The 27138-nt window shown below is 37.9% G+C and overlaps 2 protein-coding genes across 2 annotated transcripts in view; both read left to right on the forward strand.

Moving 5' to 3' along the window:
- The window catches only part of LOC126298264 (uncharacterized), a 226816-nt gene that overhangs the window by 11390 nt on the left and 188288 nt on the right, over positions 1–27138 (forward strand). The window lies entirely within an intron of this gene.
- The window catches only part of LOC126299026 (protein GVQW3-like), a 168570-nt gene continuing 153012 nt past the window's right edge, over positions 11581–27138 (forward strand). The window contains exon 1 of the mRNA XM_049990668.1: positions 11581–11806. The gene's annotated coding sequence lies outside the window, so the exon portion shown is untranslated. The remainder of the gene's footprint in view (positions 11807–27138) is intronic.

Raw genomic sequence — 27138 nt, forward strand, 5'->3', positions numbered from 1 at the left:
GTTTGTCGAGGTAATACAGTGCCAATCAGCAGAGCAAAATACATCACACAGCACGTATAACATGCTTTAAGAGGATAGGCAGGTAGCATATGGGAATAGGACAGGTGTATGACAGTGGCCTAGTTTAAGGAACCATCATGGCATTTGCCATAGGTTAATATGAGGTCAGCATCCTAGCAGCTGCATTGCCTCATTTGGCATGACGTAACTGTTATGCTTCATACAGCTTCACTCATGATCCTTGTGAAAGCGGTAAACCCTAACCCTGTATTGAAATGTGACAAGAAACTGTAGTGTCACCATTCATTACTATCCACTACTCTGTGTCCTCTAAGTAATCTTGAATTGTGCAATATTATGTTGTTTTTCCTGTTTGAATTTAACTCCAAACTAGCTCTTGTTCCTTGATTAGGAATAGAACTATTAGTGCAGTATTTAATAATAATTTGTCCGATATGCACCACAGATTGACGTACACACTCAATTGGTACATTAAGGATGCCTAATTTTTTAAGTAGCTCTTTACTCTTTACAGTGAGCCTGACAGCTACTTTCAGTTATTATTATTATTATGGCCTTTTTTGGAAATGGAAAAACTGTGTCCTTTTTTTGTGACTTCGATCCCCAGAAAAGAATCCCATAGCTAAGAACTGAGTATATGTAGACATAATATGTCACAACATTGGCTGTTACAACCTGACACTAACACCCTAAAAACATAATATGTTGACGACATTATCTTTGCCAGTATCCTTGTACATACTATAATAGCTGACAATCAATGTCCATCCCTAAAAACTTTGTTGTTTGCTACACAATCTACGTGTTTATTATCCTTAATGTGACAAGAGTTGGTTCCTCTCTTTATGCTCAAATGCATACTGTTTGTTTTCTTTTTGTTGTGCATTAATTTATTACATACTGCCCAATTGTAAACATCATTTAGCATTTCATCCACTTTTTCTAACAGCCATTTTTATGTCTTATCAGTGACTACGATGTTGATGTCATCAGCAAAGATAACTTTTTTCCATGTTTTGCTAAAGTGGAATGTGATTTATGTATCTTGTCTGAATGTTGTTTTACCAAACATTTATCATCAGCAGATGGTTGAACATTCTTCACCTTTTGCATCCTATTTTTGAAGTGAGACTAAAACCAGTCATTCGCTGTCCCCCTTATACCTAGCACTTATAGCTTACTCAATAGTATTTTATGGTCAGAGGTGTCAAAAGCCTTGGACGAGTCTAAGAAATTGCCTGTAACACAATAATTGTTTTTGAGAGCATTGGGTACCATCTTCCTGAATTCTGCAATAGGTGTTGTTATACTACTTCTACTTCTGAATCTAAACTGTGCTTCATTAAGGATTGTTTGTTTGTTTGTTCATATAGTTCATCAGTCTATCTTCCATGATTGTTTCAGCTATTTTGGAGAATAGTGAAAGTGGCTATTAGTTTCCAGTTCTCTCCGCATTACCTTTCTTTGGCAATGACTCCACCCATGCTTGCTTTAGTTATTCTGGGAAAAAAAACCTGAACTAAAAGATTCATTTATTATGTTTGTTAACTGGTGTTGTATTCACGCTTTCAGAACAGAGACGGGAACCTCGTCTATGCCTGCTGTCTATTGTTGTGCTGGATTCCTAACTTCAAAATCTGTTGAGGGATACATCATGATTGTGAATGCAGTGGAAGCCTTTGTGGGTGCTAAATGTGTTTTAGAAAGATTTGTCTGCACCGTCTTTGCAATGCCAGAGAAATAATCATTTACAAACATTCCTAATTTCTGCGGACTTCCTGTTATTCTATCCTCATTTTTGATATGTGTGTTATTATCACTGTGTCTGCCCTCTTAGACTTCTTGGTTTATAACATCCCACACCACTATGCTTTTATTTTCTGAATTACATAATAACTTGTCATTGAATGGTTTTTTCTTTGTTTTTTAAATATAATATATTTTTTAAATACCCGTGATAGTGTTCAAGGATGTGTGGGTTAGTGCAATGCTCTTGCAAGGAACTAAGAAAATTGAGTGTTTGAGAGAACTTTTTAAAACCTGCAGTTACCCATCTGTTTTCCTATCAGTAGCAGTAGGAATGTCTACATTTGGAAGTGTCACCTCAAAAATTAACTTAAATAATGTGCAAAATTTAGAGGACTTAACATCTACATTGCTTTCCATATACATTTCATCTCAGGTTTGATTTGCCAGTATATAGAAAAAGTATGTACCTTATGATCTGAGACGATCCTTTTGTAGGCCTGCAGTTTCACAGGTTTCATTGAGCATGAGATTTTCACTTTGCAGCGAAGTGTGCACTGATATGAAACTTCCTGGCAGATTAAAACTGTAAAGTTTGGAAGGTAGGAGACGAGATACTGATAAAGTGAAGCTGTGAGGACGGGGCAAGAGTCATGTTTGGGCAGCTCAGTTGGTAGAGCACTTTCCCGCGAAATGCAAAGGCCCCGAGTTCGAGTCTCGGTCCGGCACACAGTTTTAATCTGCCAGGAAGTTTCATTGAGCATGTTTTTAGCTCTATTATCTGACAATAATAATTTGAAATGCCATGATATTTATAAATACCTTACAGTTTTCCCTGTCAGAGCCCATAAGTAAATGGTCAAAAATTGAAACTGAACTTTTTAACCCATCGTTGCAGTGTTTACCATTCTTCCCACACCAAAAGTGTTCAAAATGTTTAGGAAGCTGTTGCTAATTTTGCCATCATCTTCTGTGTTGACATTCATGTCTCCACATATTATGCTAGTTTTCGTGATTGAGTTATCTGAGTTTCAGTAAATTGGATGAAGCAGGTATTTCAGTAGAAAATTGAGAACCCGTATTCGAACACATGCAAATCGCTGTATGGCTGTGGACACTTATTAGAACACTATAGATTAAGGTTTGTTTTCCACCCACAGGCTCTATATGGTGATAATTACTGCAAATGCAATTTATTAATAGTGTAATGTTATCTTGGCAGCCATTGGGAAATGGTGTTTACAGGGTTGAGTGATATTCCTAGATTCTTTCTTGGAGTTTCCCAAGTAGGTTCCGCGCGAGTTTCCCAAGTATGTTTCGCGCGAGTTTCCCAAGTATGTCTCGCGTGAGTTTCCCAAGTATGTTTCGTGCGAGTTTCCCAAGTATGTTTCACGCGAGTTTCCCAAGTGTGTTTCGTGCAAGTTTCCCAAGAATGTTTCGCGCGAGTTTCCCAAGTATGTTTCGCACGAGTTTCCCAAGTATGTTTCGCACGAGTTTCCCAAGTATGTTACGTGGGAGTTATTTTTAGTGTATGTTACATGAAACTTCTATATATTTCTAGCATGCTGCAGATTTCATGTTAGTCAGACTTGATGAGAATCTATTGAAACTGAGCTGTGTGCCAGTATAGGTCACTGGGTGACCCACTGATAAACTGAAGCCTGGTCTTTGCTCTACCTCGTATTGTAATTACATGACCCATTGCTCAACTAAAGCCTGGTCTTCGCTGTTCCTCATATTGAAATTACATGAGCACACATTTATAATTAACTGTGAACAATTTCCCTCAAATACATTGTTTGCTCTGTTTCAGTATGGCCCTGAATGTGCGATACTAGTATCATTTTCAAATGAAAAAAAATGGAGTTATCTGTTGCACTGAAAAGTGAATTATTGATATGTGTATTAGGAAAACAAATGGAGCAAATGCAGTGGTGGTTCAGTGTTAGACAGGCTATTGGGTTAGAAATAGCTAATGAAACATGACCAGAAATTAGTAACATAGAAAATTCTTTATGGATAAGCCTATATGAAACAATCTATCCCACTCCCCAATAGTGTAAAGAATTTGTTACTAACTCATTCATAGTAGATTGCAGTGCACTTTGAGATTTCTCTCAATGGGGAACACTGTACACCTGAGACCTCAGAAAAAAAATGTATTTTCTTCAGGATATAGAAATACATTCATTCCCTAAAAGGCTCCTGAAAATTATTTTGACTGGATATCTTAGTTTTACAACAGCAATTGTAAGAGTTCTAAACTTTTTACTCATTTGGAGTATTTAAAGCTCTATTTTCGTCTTTGCACATTTCAAGGAGGATATATTTCAAACTTCGTGTTAGATTAAAACTGTGTGCCGCACTGAAACTCGAACTTGGGACCTTCGTCTTTTGCAGGCAAGTGCTCTACTGTCTGAGCTACCCAAGCACGACTCAACCCCCCATCATCGCAGCCTTATTTCTGCCAGTATCTCGTCTCCTACCTTCCAGTCTTCACAGAAGCTCTCCTGCAAACCATGTAGAACTGGCACCGCTGAGAGACAGAATATTGCGGAGACACAGCCTAGCCACAGCCTGGACGATGTTTCCAGAATGAGATTTTTACCTCGCAATATCCTTTCCTCTAAGAATGCTAGTTGTGCAAGGTTCGCAGTAGAGGTTCTGTGAAGTTTCTAAGGCAGGAGATGAGATACTGGCAGAAATCATTCTGTGAGGATGGGGATTGAGTCGTGCTTGGATAGCTCAGACTGTAGAGCACCTGCCTGCAAAAGGCAAAAGTCCCGAGTTTGAGTCTCAGTCCAGTGCGCAGTGTTAATCTGCCAGGAAGTTTCATAGCAGCGAACACTCGGCTGCAGAGTGAAAATCTCATTCTGGAAGGATGTATTTCGTGAGATCTCTGTAGCAATATGTATGGGAACCTTTCAAAGTTGTATACTGGGCAGTGATTAGGTGGGTTGTGAAGTACAAGCAGTCATGAACCTGAGTGAGAATTGTGTAACTCTTTTTCACAGCTGCCATTTTTAGAATTCCATGTTTCTGTGCATATTTATTGATGGGATGCAGCCTCTTTCTGTATGTGGAAGTTTTGGCAATGGTATGGAAATTTTGCCAATAATGGTATCTCATATACCTTGTACAGCTGTTTTAAAAGTGTTAGATCTTCTTATACTGTCATGAATCAATAGTCTGTAATGAGTTGTACAGTATATCAGTGTGTGATGTGATATGATAAAATACAGACAACCAAAGTTAAAATTATGGTGGTTGTAATATTAGATAGCACCTTCTTGTGATTGTAATCATAATAGTTTGTTGAGTTGAAAGCTGGACTTTCTCTGTGTACTCTGTAAGTGACTATTTTTGTGTTCAGTTAGTATTATTCTTGATTTGAGGCTGCATTTTGTCACACACATCATAGTTCACTTAAAAGAGCTGGGAAATGGGAAGTAGCTAAAATTCTTACTGATGGCAGTAAAAAATTATGTCTGTGTTATGATTATGGCCATAACTTCAAAAATAATGAGCATGTCTATAGTGCTATTTAAGGTGTCTGGTTGTCCGAATGATGACTACTTGTGACAGCTACACCATTGTAAGTACGATAAATAAATTTGCCTAAAATATCCAGATTAGCCAGTAAAGTTTCAAAGGGATTTTTCTAAGGCATGGCACTCACAAGAGTGAGAAAAGTTGAAAACCTTCCAGTAGGTTTACACTTGGGAAAAACATATTGTATAAATATGACAAACTGTGAAGTTCTGGAAATCTTTCTAACTTGTTCATGGTAAACACAGAAGTAAATCATTCTGAATATTTTTCAAAGTACCATTTCAACTAACTTCTGTTTATATTTCTTTTATTATACTTGGGCACAAACAAGTAAGCAAAATAACATCCGTTTTTCAGTTACAGATTCCTTCAAATTGACAATAGTCATGATTCACTTCCTAAATAACTTAGCTTCTGGCATTGGTCAGTTAGTGTATGACAAGGATCTTGACTTTGAGCAAGATTTAAGTTAAGTTACTTTGCCTAAACAACTGCATTGAATTTTCACACTTTTAATTACATGCTAGACATTGCACACGTGAAAACTCGAGTGTTCCAACTCTGAAACTCAGTTTAAAAAAAAAAAAATTTGCTCGTGCAAGTTTTGGTGACTTCACTGACACTAACAACAGTAAATCATGTCCATCATTGTAGATTGGAAAATTGTATCATATGATGTTCCTTTCTGCTCGATATTTAACGAATGGTGATTCGTCCTTCGCTGCAACGGGTTAATGAAACCAAATTGAAACATTTGTTCTTGAGAAAATTTGTCACTACATAAAGACTGTAATGTGCTTTTATTTTTTTCTGTGCATTATTGGAAAAGCACTCTCATAAAATTTGAAAATGCCTACAGCAGTGCATTGAATTCAGCATCAACAATATGTGCTCTATAAAATCTCTCTTTTTATAATGTTTGCTTATTTTTTATTCTATGAAAGAAGTTCTTAGAACAAGTCAGGCCTCACCTAGAACTTAGTAGCAGAAAAAATCACAATAATGAAACATTGAGCTGTGAATTTTTAATATGAAAATTCAATGCAATAATAAAGAAATTAATGCAGCAAAAGAATTTACTGTTTTCGCAACTATTAATAGTGGGCAAGAAAAGAACACTGTAAGGAGTTGATTTATTCCATGCACTACATTTCAAAATATATCTTCCACCTGTGTGTTTAGGTGAAGTGTTTATATAATTTCTCTTAAAAACACGTGCAGTTGGAAGGTACCTTCTGAAACATTTATTGTTAGCGGTACAAAGGTGTGCTGAGAAGTAATGTCTCAGAGTTTTTTTTATGTAAAAGCCCTTTAAGATTATTAAATAAAACAAACTTCATTAACATTCTATATCTTTATTCATCATGTCTACATTTTTAGTTTTCAATGTAGTCATCCTGGCAACAAACACATTTCACCCAATGAGAGACCAGTTTGGTGATACCCTCACTGTAGAATGTTTGACTTTGTTGGAGCCACAGTCTCACCTCTGCTTGCACTGTTTCATCCCTGTCAAAGTGAAATCCTCCAAGGTAAGGTTTGGAAGCAGATGAAAATCAGATGGGGCCAAGTTGGGACTGTACGGAGGATGAAAATGAATCCAAGGCATCCAATTGTTGCAGATGTCGCAGTGCACCTGTGTTGTCTGGCATTGTCATGCTGAAGGAGATGGTGCACCATGTGTGAACAAACTCTTCTGCGGTTAGAAATTGGAGTACAGCATGCTGTTTCTCACACACCGACATAGTTATTTTAAATGCCACCATGTTACACACTACAGTTTGGAGCCCTCTGTTCACAGAGGGTTGCAATTCGTGTCAGTGAAGTGCGAAAGTTGACAGAGTAAGGTGCATGACATGTAATACCTCAACCAAAATTGCAAACAGAATAAAAAATTCAGAGACATCAATTTTCAGTACTCACTAGTAAATCAACCCTAGCAAAGGTTGGACATTTTACGATTGCATACTCATGTTGCCATGGTCATCACCATTTCGTGTGAAGATTCTACAAATCTTATTAGTGTGCTAGGACACAGGAATGTAATTAATAACTTACTTTCTCATAACACAATGAAGCAGGTCTAATGAGTTCCTACAGAGACTAATTTTAGTGGTTTGTAGGAAGTTGAATGGGTAATTCTGTTTCAGATAGCAGGTTTGATCTAATTTCTTGTGTATCTGTGTACTCTTATATCTGTCTTTATGCCATCCATTGTTAAAACCTGTACGTAATGAATTGGTAACCCATTTTTAATGTCTGGAAGAGTGAACACATCTACCTAAGAGATATAAACGAAAATATTTTCTGTTACTCTCTTGTTAATTACCAGTTGGGAAATTTAATGTGGGAGGCAAATTGAATCCAGAAAGAGGATGTTGGATTTATCTCTTCTTGTCAGAATCGTAGCACTGGGATTCTCACATAAAACTAGAAAGTCTGCTCATAAATTTTAGAATGTTAAAATTAAGGGTTGTATAATGATTCTTCTTAAAAGCAAAAACCCAAAGACAACGATGAGCAAACACAAATAAATCCACAGACCAGGTACATGACTTGCTTGAAGGAAATAAGCTAATAATAAATACACCCAAAACAACTTTTCTGAACTTCTGTTTAAAAGGAGATCCTCCAACACCTTTTTCACAAAAATTCAGAAGCATTACACCCCGACTGGAAACAAGTTTTAGGTATATGGTTTCAGCATGATTTAAAATAGCTGACACACATGTTGTTGTTGTTGTTGTTGTTGTTGTTGTGGCCCTCAGGACTGAGACTGCTCTCCATGCTACTCTATCCTGTGCAAGCTTCATCATCTCCCAGTACCTACTGCAACCTACAACCTTCTGAATCTGCTTAGTGTATTCATCTCTTGGTCTCCCTCTATGATTTCTACCCTCCACCCTGCCCTCCAGTACTAAATTGGTGATCCCTTTATGCTTCAACTGATCCCTTCTTCTAGTCAAGTTGTGGTTAGCAAATTTCTCTCCTTCAGAAACGCTTTCCTTGCCATTGCCAGTCTACATTTAATATCCTCTCTACTTCGACCAGCATCAGTTATTTTGCTCCCCAAATAGCAAAACTCTTTTACTACTTTACGTGTCTCATTTCCTGATTTAATTCCTTCAGCATCACCCGACTTAATTTGACTACATTCCATTATCTTTGTTTTGCTTTTGTTGATCTTCATCTTATATCCTTCTTGCAAGACACTGTCCATTCCGTTCCACTGCTCTTCCAAGTCCTTTGCTGGTGCTGACAGAATTACAATGTCACACACACAATAAAAACAAATGTCACACCTAAGAATGTATGCTACAGCCTGCATTTATTTGCTCTCAAAGCAAGCTTCCACAGTTCTCACTCCCTTGCAGTTTTGTTCTAGAATCATGTAAATATGTTAGAGAGAAACAAAAACTTTAACATAAATGAGTGTGATACCAGGCAGTCTCTGTGTGGAGTCAGTAAGGACATCAGCCTGTAAAACCTTTACTACAAATAGTGTTACAGAAACTCCAGGTAGGAATATCAACAATTTAGGAAAAGACATTGTTACTTAGTTTAAAGAAGACACATGAAGTGAAGTGGCAGACAGCTACAATTATGACATTTACATAAAGATTTTGGTCACAGCCTTCATCAGCTAAAGAGAAACATATGCACAAGCAAGCACACCTTATGCGGACATGACTGCCAACTCCAGCATTCTGGCCAGAGATGATGGAGTCGGCAGTCTTTGGTGCACAAGATGCGTCAGCTTCTGTGTATGAGTCGTGTGTTTTTCTCTTTTGCTGATAAAGGCTTGTATGTGAGTGTCTTTTTAATTGTACCTGTATGCAACTTAATGTGTCTTCTTTTTGCTAAGTAGAAATATGCCTTTTTGTATAATGTTTGTAGGAATGGACAATGGTCTGGCACAAAGATAAGTTATTTACCCGTTTTTACTTTTTATAAATCTCTAAGACCATTTTTATTAGATCGTGGCTTTTAGTCAGTGACAGAATTTTCAGACCATGTTAAGTGCAGCAGCCCTGAAGCAAGAACATGCAAAAACAGCTAATGCTGCTAAAGCAAGATGTAGTAGAATTAATTGATTGCACTAATACAATGTATTCTGATGTTACCTAACTTGTGTGTGTTGGGGGGGGGGGGGGGGGGGGAGGGGCATGAGCATGCTCATGCTCAAATGACATCCCACAATCTGTAAAAAATTTACTGGATTAATAAAGAATTTTAATTTGTACCAGCAAGGATATGCAATGGCAGCATTTATATACAAAGAAACATAATTCACATCTGTGTGGCTTGCAGCTGTAGCATCGTGGATCATATCAGATCAGTAGATTGTAGCTATTCATGTAGATAACTTTGGCTGATGGCATGATACAGTTTTCCTGCTAAAATCAGAGATACATTTACTTCAGCAACAGTTCCGTGGTATCAAAAGGTCGTTGATGGCACTAGTAAACTGTGCTGTGTATCCAGCAGATTTTGGTATGTTGTGTGTTTTAAAGTTACTGTTGAATGTCTTCTTCCATCTGCTGAAGTGTCCATAGCATATTTATGATGGTTAATTGGTACTGTGAAGAGACTTTAATATCTGGAGATGTATAAAGACAGCAGCCTACTTCTCTTTAGATATCTCATCAGTGTGGTTTTTCACCAGTTACAAAGTGTGATGATCCTTTGCAGGAGGACTGTACACATGGTCAGGATGTATATGTTCAAATTCCAGCCAGACTGACCTGTTGCATGTTGTCTGTGTTTGCTCTTAACACTGTAGGTTAAGTCTGGGACCCTGGGTCAGAGAAAGTATAGTACAAGAAATCTTATACATCAGATTTTATTTTAAACAAGCCATTTACTAATTTTTATACAATTTGTTTACATTCATAGGTCCAAGCAGGGATGTACTGTCAGCTGCCCAGTAGTTTACCCTGGCAGTGTCTTTATGAGTTGACTTCAATATGAAATTACTGTATTTGACAAAGGAATCTCTACAATCCTAAAGGAGCAGATGATGTGCATTTGTTGGAATAATTTACTCATTTGCTGTGATGCCTTGGGTGCTATATAGATCATTCAGCAAATGTACCCAGTAAACAAAGGAGTTAACCCATACAAGACACCTTTCACTTAGTGCAGTAGCAAGGGAATGAAGTATCATTCGTCTGGGTGTCAGGCCGTACAGGAACTCATGGAAATGCACAAGCTTACATGGCAGCAAGGGTTGGTGGCAAGTAATCAATGTACTATCCCATGCTGTCCCCTTGGCTGCTGTTACTCATTGAGTAGAAGAGTTAAGTGTCAAAAAGAGACTGAGTGGTTGGCAGTAAAAAGTACAAATTAAGCCTGATAAAGCCAACAATTTTGCCATGATGAACATCGTTGCAGTCACACAGGTAGAAATTAGTGGCCTTAACATGACTGAGAATAGGGCACTGAAATCTGACACAAAGGCAACTGCAGGAGGACCCACCAGGGTGCACTGCTTGTTGTGTACCACTGGTGCTATGCCACATTTTCCTTGATTGCACTTTATATTTCGAAAAAAGGGCAGCAGTTTGTCATGATAATGATTTGTCCACTGTTTTAAATACAATGAGATGAGTGTGGAAAAGGGTTTAAGGTCTTGCATGTTGTGTAGATTCCTGTCCAAATTACTGAGTAGATTATTTTAATGTATCTTGAAGAGACTGGTTCATCCTTTTAGAGTTAGTTATCAAAGAAGCAACAATTATCTGACAATAGTTTTACAGTTTTTCCTATATGGCCATTTTGTGCCACACTGTCTGTCTATATGATCAGACTAATCCCAGGAACCACTGTACAAGTTTTGACCCGGTTTTGATCCATGTTGAGTGTGGTGGTCTATTGACCTAGCTTTCACATTTCAACGATGTAGAGTTGTGCTAGGAATGAAATGTAGATTAGGCTCCTTTCCACTGTAGGATACCTAGACAGGGACATGCAGGTTGCTGAAGTGATGTTAAATTTGAAGCTGCTACTGTGCTATATGTACATTTGATACCCGTGCAGATGTCTGTAAATGAAGTTACTGTTACACCCAGACAACTCATCCATGGTGTCCCTCCTAAGAGTCGTCATGTAAATTTTCAGCTGTGTTGCAGCAGACATTTGCAATTTTGTTTTTGCAGTGTGTGTCTGGATTCAGTCAAAGCAAATACTGCTTATCACATCTTTCATACAGCTCCCTGCATCAATGAAAGCATTGGTTTGTTTCCCTGTTACAAACGAAATTATGTTTAAAGTGAAATTTTACATGCATGTTCAATTGATATACTCTTGTCTGTCTGAACACCATGTAACTGTGGCCATGGATAGTGTCAATATAAATGGGTATAATTTAGCATCTTACACCTATAGATCTAGGATGGATAAAGGAGGAGTAGCCATTTTCATAAAACAAGGGTATAATTGCAAAACTGTAGAAGTAAGAAAATTTTGTGTTGATCAGCACTTTGAGGTTTGTGCATGTGAACTTATGCTAGATAATATAGTACCGATATTAGCAACAGTGTATAAGTCCCCATTAGGAGACTGAGAGCTGCTCATAAAAAAAGTGTGACTCCCTATTATGCTGTCTGTCAGACAAAAAAAAGTAGTTATTAATCTCTGGTGATTTCAGTGTAAACTTTCTAAGTAACAGGGTGTATAGGACCTGGGACAACTTTGAGATCTGGGATAAACCGGGGAATTTTTCAAAATTCCAGGAAATTTTCATTGTTTTGGTTTTAGTTTTCACTTAAGTTTCTGTGATTCTGACGGGTAAGAACCAATACTCTAACAAAGGGTATTACTGTATCCCGCTTCTGCAATATTATATTGCAGCAACAAAACATAAACGGGAGAAAAAAAAAAGAAAATAAAACTTAAGTCGCAAAAGAAATACGCCAAATACAACAATAAAACACAGTGCTCATACAAGCGTTTGCCAACTGCAAAATGTGTAAAACAAATTGTCACCGATGAGTGTGACGTCACAACTGTTTACTCTAGATTTGTTTGAGCAGTTGCGGGCCGGCCCTTGTGCGTGTGCAGTTTAGTGACGGATGAGAAGTACCTTTCCCCGCTTCTCGCTACAGACGTGTGGCTGGGCGCTACTATCTAATATTGCCCCGGTTCGGAAATATCGGAGATCCGGGGCTGATTCACAGAGCGTTCTACGAGGTGCATTAAAGTTCTAAGGCCTCCGATTTTTTTCTCCGGACTGTAAAGAGATAGAAACATGCGCATTGTTTTAAAATGAGGCCGCGTTCATTGTCAATACGTCCCAGAGATGGCAGCACCGTACGGCAGATGGAATTTTACCGCCAGCAGCGAGAATGAGAACTGTTTTAAATACTTAAAATGGCAACGTTTTCCTTACTTGAACAGTGTGCACTCATTCGTTTTCTGAATTCGCATGGTGTGAAACCAATTGAAATTAATTGACAGTTGAATGAGACATGTGGTGATGGAGTTATGGATGTGTCGAAAGTGCGTTCGTGGGTGCGACAGTTTAATGAAGGCAGAACATCGTGTGGACAACAAACCGAAACAACCTCGGGCTCGCACAAGCCGGTTTGACGACATGATCAAGAAAGTGGAGAGAATTGTTTTGGGGGATCGACGAATGACTGTTGAACAGATCGCCTCCAGAGTTGGCATTTCTGTGGGTTCTGTGCACACAATCCTGCATGACGAGCTGAAAATGCGAAAAGTGTCATCCAGGTGGGTGCCACGAATGCTGACGGATGACCACATGGCTGCCCGTGTGGCATGTTGCCAAGCAATGTTGACGCACGACGACAGCACGGGACTTCCTTTTCGTTGGTTGTGACAATGGATGAGACGTGGATGCCATTTTTCAATCCAGAAACAAAGCGCCAGTCAGCTCAATGGAAGCACACAGATTCACCACCACCAAAAAAATTTTGGGTAACCACCAGTGCTGATAAATGATGGTGCCCATGTTCTGGGACAGCGAGGGCATACTCCTAACCCATTGCGTTCCAAAGGGCACTATGGTAACAGGTGCATCCTACGAAAATGTTTTGAAGAACAAATTCCTTCCTGCACTGCAACAAAAACGTCCAGGAAGGGCTGCGCGTGTGCTGTTTCACCAAGACAACGCACCCGCACATCGAGTTAACGTTACGCAATAGTTTCTTCATTATAACAACTGTGAAGTGATTCCTCATGCTCCCTACTCACCTGACCTGGCTCCTAGTGACTTTTGGATTTTACCAACAGTGAAAGACACTCTCTGTGGCCACACATTCACCAGCCGTGCTGCTATTGCCTCAGCGATTTTCCAGTGGTCAAAGCAGACTCCTAAAGAAGCCTTCACCACTGCCATGGAATCATGGCGTCAGCGTTGTGAAAAATGTCTACGTCTGCAGTCGATTACGTCGAGAAGTAACGCCAGTTTCATCGATTTCGGGTGAGTAGCTAATTAGAAAAAAAATTGGAGGCCTTAGAACTTGAAGGCACCTAGTAGTGGGGAGTCTCCACGTGACCCGTGTTTACGTATAGTGATTTTGCTGTTTCCTCTTAATTTATTGCATTCACATTAAACGAAAACAATAACGGATATCTATGGCCGTGAGCTATCAAATGAATTAAAATACGTTCTCATAATTACGGAAGGCTAAAATATGTTATTAGTTTCAGGTTTTATCTCCACCTTTCTGACAGTCAGGCATTAATCGCCTTGCAGAACAATGAAGTTATTTTTGTCGGTTTGCTAAAGAAATTTGGCTTTTATTAATCTTTTCCGCTGAGGCAGTCAATTTATTTGAAACGAAGTGTTTAAATCCATACTATGGGCTAGTTTCAACTGTTCGCTGCATTTCAAAAGTGCATGTTTTCATCTTCTAGCACGTATGGCATTATGCCATAATAAAGAACCAAACATGAGATAATACAGTATAGGTAGTCAAGAAAATTTATGTCCGAATCTGGACATACGAATGTGCAATTCAAGCCAAATTACGCATTGTAGTATGGTTCATGAAATTCCAATGTTCTTGGAACATCCTCTGATGTTTGTTTCTTTTATGACACAGTGTAAGATCTGTGATGCCTGTTTCTGGCACTCTCTGGCAACTACTGAAAAGAACCTATTTCTAACAGGTCACGGGAAAATATTTCGAATGGTTGTTTGAAAAGCGTTACTTTAAAAGTAAATTTCCTTTTATGCAAGATGAATTATGTGCGAGAATATACGATGAATTTCTTAAATCACAGAGCGTTTGCCTCTCATTTTAAAATAACATCTTTGAGGATGTACATTTAGAAAAATTTGAAGCTCAGAAGATCATACATTTATGTCTTTATTAAAAATTTTACTGACACATCTGTGTGTTGTACCTTAAAGTGTAACACGCGCAAAAAAAAATCAACATTATATGTGAAAGCTTAGCTTCTCTTGCAGCTTACTAATCTCAGAGACCAATATTGTATGTGAAAGCTTTTCTTTTCTTGTAGTAACGCTGTGTATGTTAATTTACACCATAAACTTTTCCTATTTGTGTGTACGCACTACTTAACACTGATTTTGCTATTGGCTGACTACATCATGTATCCTACGCCAGAAGATCCGCTGTCATCGGCTGGCGAGATCACGTGACGAGCTAAAACTGGCTACAAAAGCGCATTGCAAACTTGATTTCAATGCTTCGGAAAGTAACATGTGGCGTTTGGTGGAATTTAAATTTACACTTTCGTAATATGCAGCGTACATGTTGCTGCACATCAAAAATCTTTCCAAAACGTGTTTTTTTTTTCTATAACCATTCAAAGGACTGATAATTTTTACAGTTCTGAGGAAAACTATACTGTCATTTGACAGGGAAAAAGTGTATTTTCACCCGGGAGAAAGTGTAATTTTAACCGGGAAATCCGTTTTTTTTTCCATGTCTGCGTATACACCCTGAAGTAATTCTGATAGGAAACGTGAAGTAGAAGTGAATACATAACTATAACTTACAATCAGCGATCAATTCCCCTACACATATAGCTCAAGACAGTAGCACACTAATAGATAATGTGTTTGTACAGAAAGAGGATGTAAAACAAACACATGCTTTTCCTGTGGTAAATGGATTGTCAGACCATGATTCACAACTGATTAATTTACAAAACCTAACAAGGTTTACAGTTCGGAAACCATTAAGTAAAAGCATGAGGTCACTCAACCCGGTATCTATAGAGCACTTCAGAGAGAGCTTAAGAAATGTTAATTGGGGAGATGTATATAATGAGCCAAATATTAATGATGAATGCAACATATTTCTTGATCAATTTATATTCCTTTTTGGACATTTTTTCCCAAAGAAAATTACTAAATGTAACACCACACACTTTTCAAAGAAACCTTGGATTATTACATTCATTAAAGCGTCTTCAGAAAGAAAAAGAAAACTGTATGAGACAGCAAGAACGAGTAAAGATCCAGAAGTAGTTTTACACTATAACAAATTATTGTAACATACTGAGAAAAGTTGTAAGGAAATCAAGAAATATGTATGTTAGAGAAGAAATTAACAACTCCAGCAATAAAATCAAATTAATATGGAATGTTGTTAGAAGAGAGACAGGAAAAGTAATACTGGGGTGGATAGTATTACTTGACTTCCAGAAGGTGTTAGATACAGTTCCACACTATTGCCTGATAAACAAAGTAAGAGCCTACGAAATATCAAACCAGCTGTGTGGCTGGATTGAAGAGTTTTTAGCAAACAGTACACAGCATGTTGTTCTCAAAGGAGAGACATCTACAGACGTTAAAGTAACCTCTGGCGTGCCACAGGGGTGTGTTGTGGGTCCATTGCTTTTCTCAGTATATATAAATCACCGAGTAGATAGTGTTGGAAGTTACATGCGGCTTTTCACGGATGATGCTGCAGTGTACAGAGAAGTTGCAGTATTAGAAAATTGCAGCGAAATGCAGGAAGTTCTACAGTGGATAGGCATTTGGTGCAGGGAGTGGCAACTGACCATTAACATAGACAAATGTAATGATTTGCGAATACGTAGAAAGAAGGGTCATACATTGTATGATTATATGATAGCAGAACAAACCAAACACTGGTAGCAGTTACGTCTATAAAATATCTAGGACTATGTGTACGGAACAATTTGAAGTGGAATCATCAGATAAAATAAATTGTTGGTAAGGAGGGTGCCAGGTTTAGATTCATTGGGAGAGTCCTTAGAAAATGTAGTCCATGAACAAAGGAGGTGGCTTACAAAACACTCGTTCGAGCTATACTTGTGTATTGCTCACCAGTGTGGGATCCGTACCAGGTTGGGTTGACAGAGGAGATACAGAAGACCCAAAAAAGAGTGGCGTGTTTCGTCACAGGCTTATTAGGTAAGCGCGATAGTGTTACGGAGGTGTTTAGCAAACTTAAGTGCAGACAAGAGAGGCGCTCTGCATCGCGGTGTAGCTTGCTGTCCAAGTTCGAGAGGTTGCATTTCTGGATGAGGTATCGAATATATTGCTTCCCCCTACTTATACCTCCTGAGGAGATCACGAATGTAAAATTAGAATGATTCCAGCGCAGGCTTTCCGGCAGTCTTTCTTCCTGCGAACCATACGCGACTGGAACAGGAAAGGGAGACAATGACAATGGCATGTAAAGTGCCCTCCACCACACACTGTTGGCTGGCTTGTGGAGTAGAAATGTAGTTGTAGATGTACTATTAAAGTGAACGAGACCATCCTAACTAACAGTTTACAAGTAGCTAATGTATTTAACAACCATTTCTTAAGTGTACGAGAAAAAATTGGTGAGTGAGAACAGTTCAAAAGAAAAAGCCAGGCAATACATGGAAGAATCTGTTCTAAAAAAATTTTGTCAGAGTAAGTTTCACCTAACAGCCTCTTGTGAAATAAGTAAAATTATTAAATCTTTGAAAAATAAATGTTCTGTTGGAGTAGATGACATCTGTAATAAGATATGAAAACAATGTAAAGCAATTACAGCTGATGTCACATATGTAACGCATCACTAACTCAAGGTATTTTACCAGACAGGTTAAAATACACCATTGTCAGGCCTCTCTACAAAAAAGGAGACACCACAGATGTCAATAATTATCGGCCAGTATCCTTGCTTACACCATTTTCTAAAATCTTTGATAAAGTTATGTACTCGAGTGGTTAGCTGTCGCAGCAGTAATGGGATACTTAGTAAATCACAGTTTGGATTTCAAAAATTCTGTTCCACTGAGACAGCAATGTACAATTTCACTGTCCACATAATAAAGTCTTTAAATAGTGAAATGTCAACAACAGGAATTTTCTGTGACTTGTCCAGAGCATTTGATTGTGTGAACCATGACATTATGTTACAGAAATTACAATTCTATGGTATAAATGGAATAGCATATGAGTAGTTCCAGTCATATCTACAGAACAGGAAGCTAAAAGTTTCCTTATATGGGTCAAGTGATTTAAATAAGTTTGCCAGTTCATCTAACTGGTGAAATTACATTAGGTGTTACACAGGGTTCAGTCATGGGTCCCCTTCTGTTCTTGATATATGTGAATGACCTCCCTTCCTATCTGAAACAGGAAGCTGAACTAAATACAACACATCAACAGAAGTCAGTAGACAGGGTAGAGCATACTAAGTTTTTGGGTGTACGTATAGGTGAGAAACGTAATTGGAAAATTCATATTTTGGTTCCTCTAAAGCAAGATTCAGCAACTTTTGCAATCAGAATAATTGTCAATTTCTGAGGATATAGAAATTCGTAAGCTAATGCACTTTGCATACTTTAATCTCTGATGTCATACCGAATAATATTTTGGTGTAACTCAACATTTAGACAAAATTATTCACTGCTCAAAACAAAGTGGTTAGAATAATGTGTGGGGTTCATAGTCGCACATCTTGTAGGCATCTTTTTAAAAGGTTGGGAATTCTTATAACAGCCTGACAGTACATTTACTCACTAATGAAATTCGTTCTCAGCAACATGGACCAGTTTGAAAACAACAGTGACATTCATGATCATAATACCAGAAATAGAAAGATGTTCACTATCCTTTACTCAACCTATCTTTGGCACAGAAAGGGGTAAAATATGCTGGTGTAAAAATTTTTGACAAATAACCAGATGAAATAAAATGTCCAGCAGACAGCAATAATAGCTTCAGAAATAAATTGAAATCATATCTCCTTTACAACTCCTTCTATACCATAGATGAATTCTCCAATAGGAATAAATAAATCTATAAATATAGTATATGCATTATGTGTCATTTAAGGGAATGGTGTAAATAATAGAAATATTAATCTTTAACTGTGTATTGTAATTTCTATATATTAAAAAATCTTGTTTCATATGTACATTTCTTGGGCGCTTGACACGTTCCACATCATAACAGCTACCGTACCATGCGATTGATCAATGGAACATGCAACCAACTAACTAGCAGTGCTCCTGTATGGTAGTATCAGTCAACGCTGGCTAGGGCGATGTGTGAATTATTTTAAGTTATTTAAGTTATTTAATTATTATTTAATTATTTTAAGTTATTTATCAAAAACAGCTGAATATTTGGTACTAAATTCTATACATGTCATCCTATACGAGTACTGAACTGCGTAATGCAATTTTCCTGCACTTCATTAGTTTCATTGATGATGACGCGAAAGAATCCTCTATGGTAGACTGTCTCCTTTTCACATCAGAAAGCAGGCTATGTGAAGGTGTTGAACACAATTTTGTTGTATTACTTTACTCCTGTTCCTATTTTCTAGGACTAATTGGACATTACAAGTGGCTAAATACTTGTATATCATGTGTGAAGAAAGCTCACTCCCAAGATGATAGATCCTTACTGCTCTGTTAGTGTTGTTCAGAGATGAACATGAAGATAATCTTGAACAACTCTGCTGACACACCCTGTTGCTTTCCTTTGTGGGGTATATTTGATTGATTTTACAGGAGAGAAACCGTTGTATAGTTCCTCTCCCACCACCTCTAAAAGTATTCTGTGTGATAAGTAGTATGAAATTCACCTTAGTTTCAAGTGTGTTTCCCTTCTTTCTGTAGCAAAGTACAGTTATGTGAGAAACTACTTATCGCTCTCATTCCAATATTTTCCTTATTCTGAGGTGTGGAAGCGGTGTGTGGCTCAGTGGCTAGATGTCAGATTAAATATCAAAAGGTCCAGGTTTTAATCTGCAGTTGGTCCTTTTCCTATTACTTATTACTTCTTTCACATCTGGCAATGATTCGTTAGTTTGAAAAATGCTGAGATTCACCATGGCTTGGAGTCCACAGTAGAGAGTGGGTTGTCGCATAGTTGTCTGCATACGTCAGCTCAGTGTCAGAGGAATCAAGGGGATACCACTTCCATTGGGACCATATCCAGTAATGCACTGCAGTGTTCCAAATAACCTTGGGATTGAAGACAGCTTTATTATGTGGAAATGTCAAAGTGATTATCTGAAAAGTTAACCAAAGCTTGTGTTATCAGCAAACTGATAAATATTTTGAAATTTATGTTTGTTTTTAGGTCATCTACGTTTAGGAGGAACGTCTGACTGGTGCTTGGGAACAACATATTTAATACCTTGGTAAGCTGAGTGTTGGTCTGTAATTGTGTTGCATCCTGTGTGTTGTATTTTCACTATTTGTTTGTCTCTGCAAAGGTATGACATGACCCAACAGTAGGTGTGCCTCTTATGCCTAGTTTATTTAATTTCTGTAGTAGTGGATCATTATCTATAATACTGAATGCCTTCAACAAGTCAAGGAATCCTCCAATAATATATTCACCATTGTCCACTTTCTGGTAAATTTCACTCAGAAATTCTTAGGTAGCAGTGCCGGTCGGCTGTTCATTCTAAATGTGTGTTGCGCTATGGACAGAATTGGATATTTTTGCATTAAGCATGTCAGTCTGTTGTGGAAGACCTATTCAAAAAATTTTGAGAAGCAGGACAATAGGGCAATTGCCCTGTAATTAACAACTTCCTCTGTTTTTCCTTTTTTTAAATATTAGTTTCAGTTTTGCAATTTTTTGATAGGAAGGGGAGACCCGGTAAACTATTGCATAAATGTGTCAATGGTTTTACAGTGATTCCACTACATCTTTTTATTATTTTATCAGGTATACTATCAACTCTAGATGATTATTAATTTCGTTTTTAAGGTTTTTTTTTACAGTAAAAATTTCTTCTTTATTCATTTGGTACAGATGTAATGAGGTAGCAGTGTTGTTGATCTTGAATGATGTTGCTGTTACATTTTGGTTACTTGGGTTAATCTTACTGATTAGTTGCCTACATAAGTTTATTAATAGTTGTTGACGATATTTGCTATATTCCTTGCGTCAGTTATTTTCTCTTCATGTTGACATAGCTTGATATTGGCATTTCTGTTAGTGACATTACCTGTCATCTGTCTCACAACTTTTGATGTAGCTTTTGTCTTGTGGCATGTAAAGGTCATTTTCCTTCATTTTTACTTCTGTAACGACTATTAAAATATTGCTTGTATTTTCTGGAGTAAGCATGAAATTCATCACACACCCACAGTGTCCTTAATACAAAATAGATTTTCTTTTTTTCCGTGAAAGATTATTTGCAGCTAGACTTGTTTTTATTATTAGACCATAACCTGTGTTCCTTCAGTGGGAATGCAGTTTTATAGTAGTTACTACATATTTCCACAGATTTGTCAGACTTTTGACATATTCTGACATGCTGATATACTGCATTCCATGTTTCCTCAGCTAACAGTTGTCTGAAGGTATCTATATTTTTTCACTTAGAATTCATTCTTCTGTGCCTAGTTCTGTTTGCATTGTGGTTTGTGGTACAGAAAACATTATACTGTCCATTATGGACAAAAACCGTGTATTTGTTGTTCTAGCCTGGAATTAATTATTTTCTGCATATATATATATATATATATATATATATATATATATATATATATATATATATATATATATATATATATATATTGTTTGAGTTTTCCTGGAAATTCAATTAATCATCACACACCATTAGATTTTTCGTATTATCTTTAAGCTTATTGAGTGCACTGTCTTAGTTTCTGTAGGAATATAAGCTAAGATCACATTTGGGCTTCTGTACAGGCAAATTGTAATTGTTTTTAGTGAAGTTATTTCTTTAGTATAAATTTTGAAGTTTTGTTTTCCTTTCCCAGGATTTTAAACAGCAGTGTCTCGTGTTACTTCTAACAAAAATGCGTATCTCCCCATGCTCAGAGGATATTGTACAGAATGTGGAGGATTGTGTGAACTGGCAACAATACAGTCCTTTATCAATATTCACCTAAGCGTATAAAAGAAGCTTCCTTCAGATGTTTCTGGTTAATTTTTTTCCTCACTGTGGATCTTTTTTCTGTATCTGTATCTATCATTTTTGTTTTGTCACCTAAAAATGTCTCTTCTGTTATATTTCTGTGTTTTTTTGGTAGTTGCACAACTTTCAACACAAACAATTTCTGAGTTTGGTGTTTCAGGTTTGCTCAGCCTGATCGCAATGTGGTTTTTGTCGAAACTGGTTGTTTTTATTTCAATGAGGTCACCTGTGTGTATTAATTTTGTTAGTATTTTGCCAATGTATGACTTCCCAGTGTTGTTGTGATGTCTGTGTTTCATAAACAGTTCTCCTGAAATGGAACGTTCAAAGAATGTTACATTATGATAGACCTTGCTTTTTTTTTTTGGAAACTCCAAATTTATGACTGAGTCATCCTGCAGGTCCTACCTGTGAGGCATGCTAGTACTAGTGATGTTGGGCACTTTAAGATCAAGTAGTGTAGAAAAGCGCTGTGTAGTATGCCTACCCTCCTTTCAGTATTCATCATTACTTGCACACATGATTATGAAAGTATCATTCTTAGATAATTCTCTGAGTGAGTTTGGTGTTTTTTGTTATTTCAGTCAAAGGTGCACTCAATTTCATCATTCCTATAGTCATATATGATGTATTATATTCATTTATTTTTTCAGATTTCTCATGGTGTGGATGTCACCAAGCATCACAACTCATTTTTTATATTCCTTTGTTTATTACACGAATACATTCTCTTGACTTTCTGCACAGAGGTGTTTATAGTGCAGCTGAAGTTAGATTATAATTTACAGAATTTATTTGTTGGCTGTCAGCTTCTTCTGCAACTAATACATTGTAATTATTTTTTGTCACAACTGTTACCAATATATTGCCTGTGTGTGTATTTTCATTTTGCTGTTTGGCACACATACTTCTGTTATTATTGTTTGTATTTGTTTTTAATCTTTTCAGTGCATCTTGTAAGCACTATATATTGTTTAATTGTGTTGCAGTAACTAACTGTTCAGTACCTAAATCTTGGTTTGTCTGGGATATAGGGATGCACTGTTCGTTATCACAAAACATAAAAAAATTTTTGTACTGAGCCACTGGATACAAAAGGTATGAATCTACAGTTGAGTTTATGTGAAAATTTGGGAACATTTTATCACTGTTGCACCACATATATCAGAAAAAAATTCAGCACCAGCAAGGGGTTGTGTGAAATAAACAAAAGTTGTTACGCACGTTTCTACTTTTGAACAGTGATTTCTGTTTGCAATTTTGTGCCAGTCGCATAAGAGTGGCGCTAGTAGTGACACTATGGGGATGCAAATCAGGTTTTCTTTAAATGCACTCTGTATCGTTCATGGGTGTAAATTAGCCTTTAGATTAGACATGGTGAGCAAATGTCAGTCAAGAAAGCCTTTACGGCAACAAAGATGCCATTATAACACCTTACTGAGTTTGTATGAAGTTGTGTAATATGGCTACGAGAAGCTGGATTCTTCTGAGAAAAGTGACTTCCTTCACCACCAGCACTGCTTGCTTTTCAGTTTACAGACTGTACCTCCCAGTGTTTCATCTGTGGTCCCCTTATGTAAGTAGACAAAATAACTTCACTGATGTTGTGTTTATATAGTGGAGGTATTTTCAGTTCATTGCATAAGTACTTAATTGCAGTTGTTATGTGAGCTTTTATGTGAAATGGATTCCTACAAACAGTGGCTGAGAAATGCTTCATTTGTAAGTATGACGTCATTGGCATATGTGGTGCTAGTGGGAAAGAGACTGGGTTGGTAAATGTCGTATCTTGCTACTGCTTGTTGTTGGCAACATCTTCTAAAGTTGGGTAACTATGTTGTAGTCACTTGCTGGTGAATTAATTATTGACCAGAAAGTTACTGCACTTCCCTCACCTTTGTGTTAGTGGCATAGCTAGCACTTGTAATAGAGTGGGCTGCAGTGACTGGAGCCACTTACCATATATCCGCAGTATAGCTTGCAGGGTGGGTGTACATATCTCTGATGGAAAAGGACTTACATTCAAATTTAGGACAGTAATGTGACATAATGCATTGCTTGTCTTGTGTTGAAATCTCTGAAGTTCCATAACATTCAAGTGACGTACTTCTGTTGCAGAAGAAGGCAGTTTGAGCCTCTGTGCCTCATCAGATGCTGGAAGAGCAAAGGCTGAGGGGGTGCATTTGGTACTACTACTCATGCTCTGAAAAGTCTTTGTCATTGATAGCAGAAACAATGAAATCAACATTGTCAAACACATATTGCCAGCATGCTACAGCTAGGATAGGTTCTTTGATGTGTACACAGTTGAAAGCTCTAGCTGTGGACCTTTTTGACATAATAGCTCACTTAACAATTGCAAATAAATACTCGTGTAATAAAGCTGAAAATAACTATATAAACATGGGCCCAGTGAAGTTCTTTTTCCTGCTCATGTGCACTACATGATCAAACGTATCCGGACACCCCGAAAACATACATTTTTCATATTGGGTGCATTGTGCTGCCAGGTACTCCATATCAGTGACCTCAGTAGTCATTAGACATTGTGAGAGAGCAGAATGGGACACTCCGCGGACAGTTGAAGAGTGTTGTAATGTGTAATAGGCAGACATCAATTCAGACCATCACACCAACTGCACCAGGATCCACTGGAAGTGCTACGACGGTTAGGCAGGAAGTAAGAAAACTTAGATTTCATGATCGAATGACTGCTCATAAGCCACACATCATGGCAGTAAATGCCAAACAATGGCTCACTTGGTGTAAGGAGCAGAAACATTGGATGATTGAACAGTGGGAAAACATTGTGTGGAGTGACAAATCATGGTACACACTGTAGCGATCTGATGGCAGGGTGTGGGTATGGTGAATGCCCAGTGAACGTCATCTACCAGCGTGTGTAGTGCCAACAATAAAACTCGGAGGCAGTGGTGTTACGGTGTGGTCATGTTTTTCATGGAGGGAGGCTTATACCCATTGTTGTTTTGCATGGCACTGTCACAGCACATGCCTACAGTTATGTTTTAAGCATCTTCTTGCAATTCTGTTATGGTGATTGCATCTTTCAACAGGATCGAGCACCTGATCATAATGCACAGCCTGTGGCAAAGTGGTTACATGAGAATAACATTCCTGTAAGGGACTAGTCTGTGCAGAGTCTTGACCTGAATCCTATAGAACACCTTTGCGATGTTTTGGAATGCTGACTTCGTGCCAGGCCTCAGCAACTGACATTGATACCTCTCCTTAGTGCAGCACTCTGAAGAATGGGCTGCCATTCCCCAAAAAACTTCTAGCACCTGACTGAACATAGGGCTGCAAGAGTGGAAGCTGTCATCAAGGCTAAGGATGGGTCAACACCATATTGAATTCCAGCATTACTGATGAAGGGTGCCATGAACTTGAAAGTCATTTTCAGCCAGGTGTCAGGATACTTTTGATCACATAGTGGAAATGCTGGGGGAGGTATGGTCTGTCTGTAAACTGAAAAGCAAGCCATGCTTGGGTGGGGTTGTTGCCTTTGCCTGCAGAATGCTACAGCGTCATAGAGGGTGAATAAGAATAAATTTCCCTGTAGCAGTGTAGAACAGTATGCAGAGATTTACATACAGTCTGCCCATATATATTTCTTGTGTTACTATTATCAGCGACTAACATGTGTTCCATGCAGTGACATAGTGGGACAGAGAGATAGATGTTGGGACTCGTCCACTCGCTGTTCAGTTGGCAGACCTAAAAAGAAGGGAAGTGCATGACCACGATCTGGTGACCTGCCTCATCCATCATGCATTCACCCTCCAGCCCCCATACTCCCCCTCTCCCCTTCCCCCTCACTCTCTGTGCAGCCCTTCAACTCATCACACCCTCGTATCACAGATTATCCCTTAATATAATTGTATGTAGTTAAGACACTGTTTTTAATAATTGCTGTTTTTCCATCCCCTGTAATGTGGTAATTATCAGTCCTAGAGAAAAAACGAAGACCTTTCATGTAGGAAGTTTAATGTAGTTTAAATTAATACTGGGAAACATTTTTGCTAGAAATTGCAATTTTTGAGATATTCAAGAGAACCATGAAAACGTGACCTTTAAACGCCCCTTTATCCCCACACTCACACCACACTGGTCACAATTTTTGGGACGGTGTTCATGTCGCTTCCTCCTACTACTGTACAAAAAATAGTGACTGCACAACTTTTTTGCCTAATTTTGCTTCACTGACTTGGCTACAAGAAGAATATGCAGATACGGTGTACATTTGACATTTGCATTGGTAGTGCTCCTGCTACTGTTGAAGAGTACACGCAGTACTTTCTAACCAGTCACATTCCTGATTGTAGAGAGTTTTCAGCGTATTGCGTGAAAACAGGTATTCTTCCAGCAATTATTCTTCTGACCATGTAGTTCAACAACCTGTAAAGGAACGGCAACACATTGTTGAAATGGTGCAGTGTAGTCCTACTGCCAGCACATGGCAGCTTTTTGCACGTATCTGTGACCCACAAACACTCATTTGGTGAAATTAGATGTGGAAAACTTTTGTCCACATTCTTCACATTCATTCAGTGCCACACAACTTGAATTTAGTTACTGGTTAAACATCAACTGACCATTAATACTGTTCACTGGTGAAGCCATATTTATGCGCTATGGAATCAACAACATGCATAATAATCATCGATGTTCACAGGAAAATCCATATGCTACTGGGGAAACCAATATCCAACTTTATTTTTTGATCAGTGCTTGATGTGGCATGACTGGTAACCTGTTGATTGGTCCAGTCATTTTAGAAGAGTGAATTATGGGACAGAATTACTTGCATTTTTTGGAAATTTGATTCTTTTGTTCGTTAAGCCACATGGACTGCAGTGCACTTCCAGCATGATGGGGCCCCTCCACATTTTACCTGACGTGTTAGAAGGTCACCAGACCTTGCAACATTAGATTTTTGTTTATGGGCTTGGACGAAGTTGGAGGAGAACAAACAAATGATGAATATGGAAGTTGAATTGCTTGGTATTAATCACGGACATTGATGCTCTCATTGCAAAATGTGTAGAGGCACTCAGACAAACAAAATAATCTATTCTCCTAAAAATGCACAAATTCATTGAAGTTGGTGGAGTATCCAATTATTTATTGTGAATTGTACAAAAGCTGTAAACAGACATGTACGGTAATGCTTAGAGGTGAATGTGTTAAAAATGTTATTTTTCAGTTGATTTCTTTTAAATGAAATAGTGTTTTTATTACTAACTGTTGTGCATGTGCGTGTTTAACCTTGACAATGTATTGAATAATATACAAAATAAATAACAGTACACATTAAATGTGTGCTATCTACGAAACCATTTGGAATAGGGCATATGTACATATGCAAGTTTTTGCTTCAAACAATTGTTCCTTTCGTCTCCCTGACTATTGACCATTCCTCTTGAGACACCCTGTGTAA

The sequence above is a fragment of the Schistocerca gregaria genome, chromosome X (genome assembly GCF_023897955.1).
Source record: "Schistocerca gregaria isolate iqSchGreg1 chromosome X, iqSchGreg1.2, whole genome shotgun sequence".
Taxonomy (NCBI): Eukaryota; Metazoa; Arthropoda; class Insecta; order Orthoptera; family Acrididae; genus Schistocerca; species Schistocerca gregaria.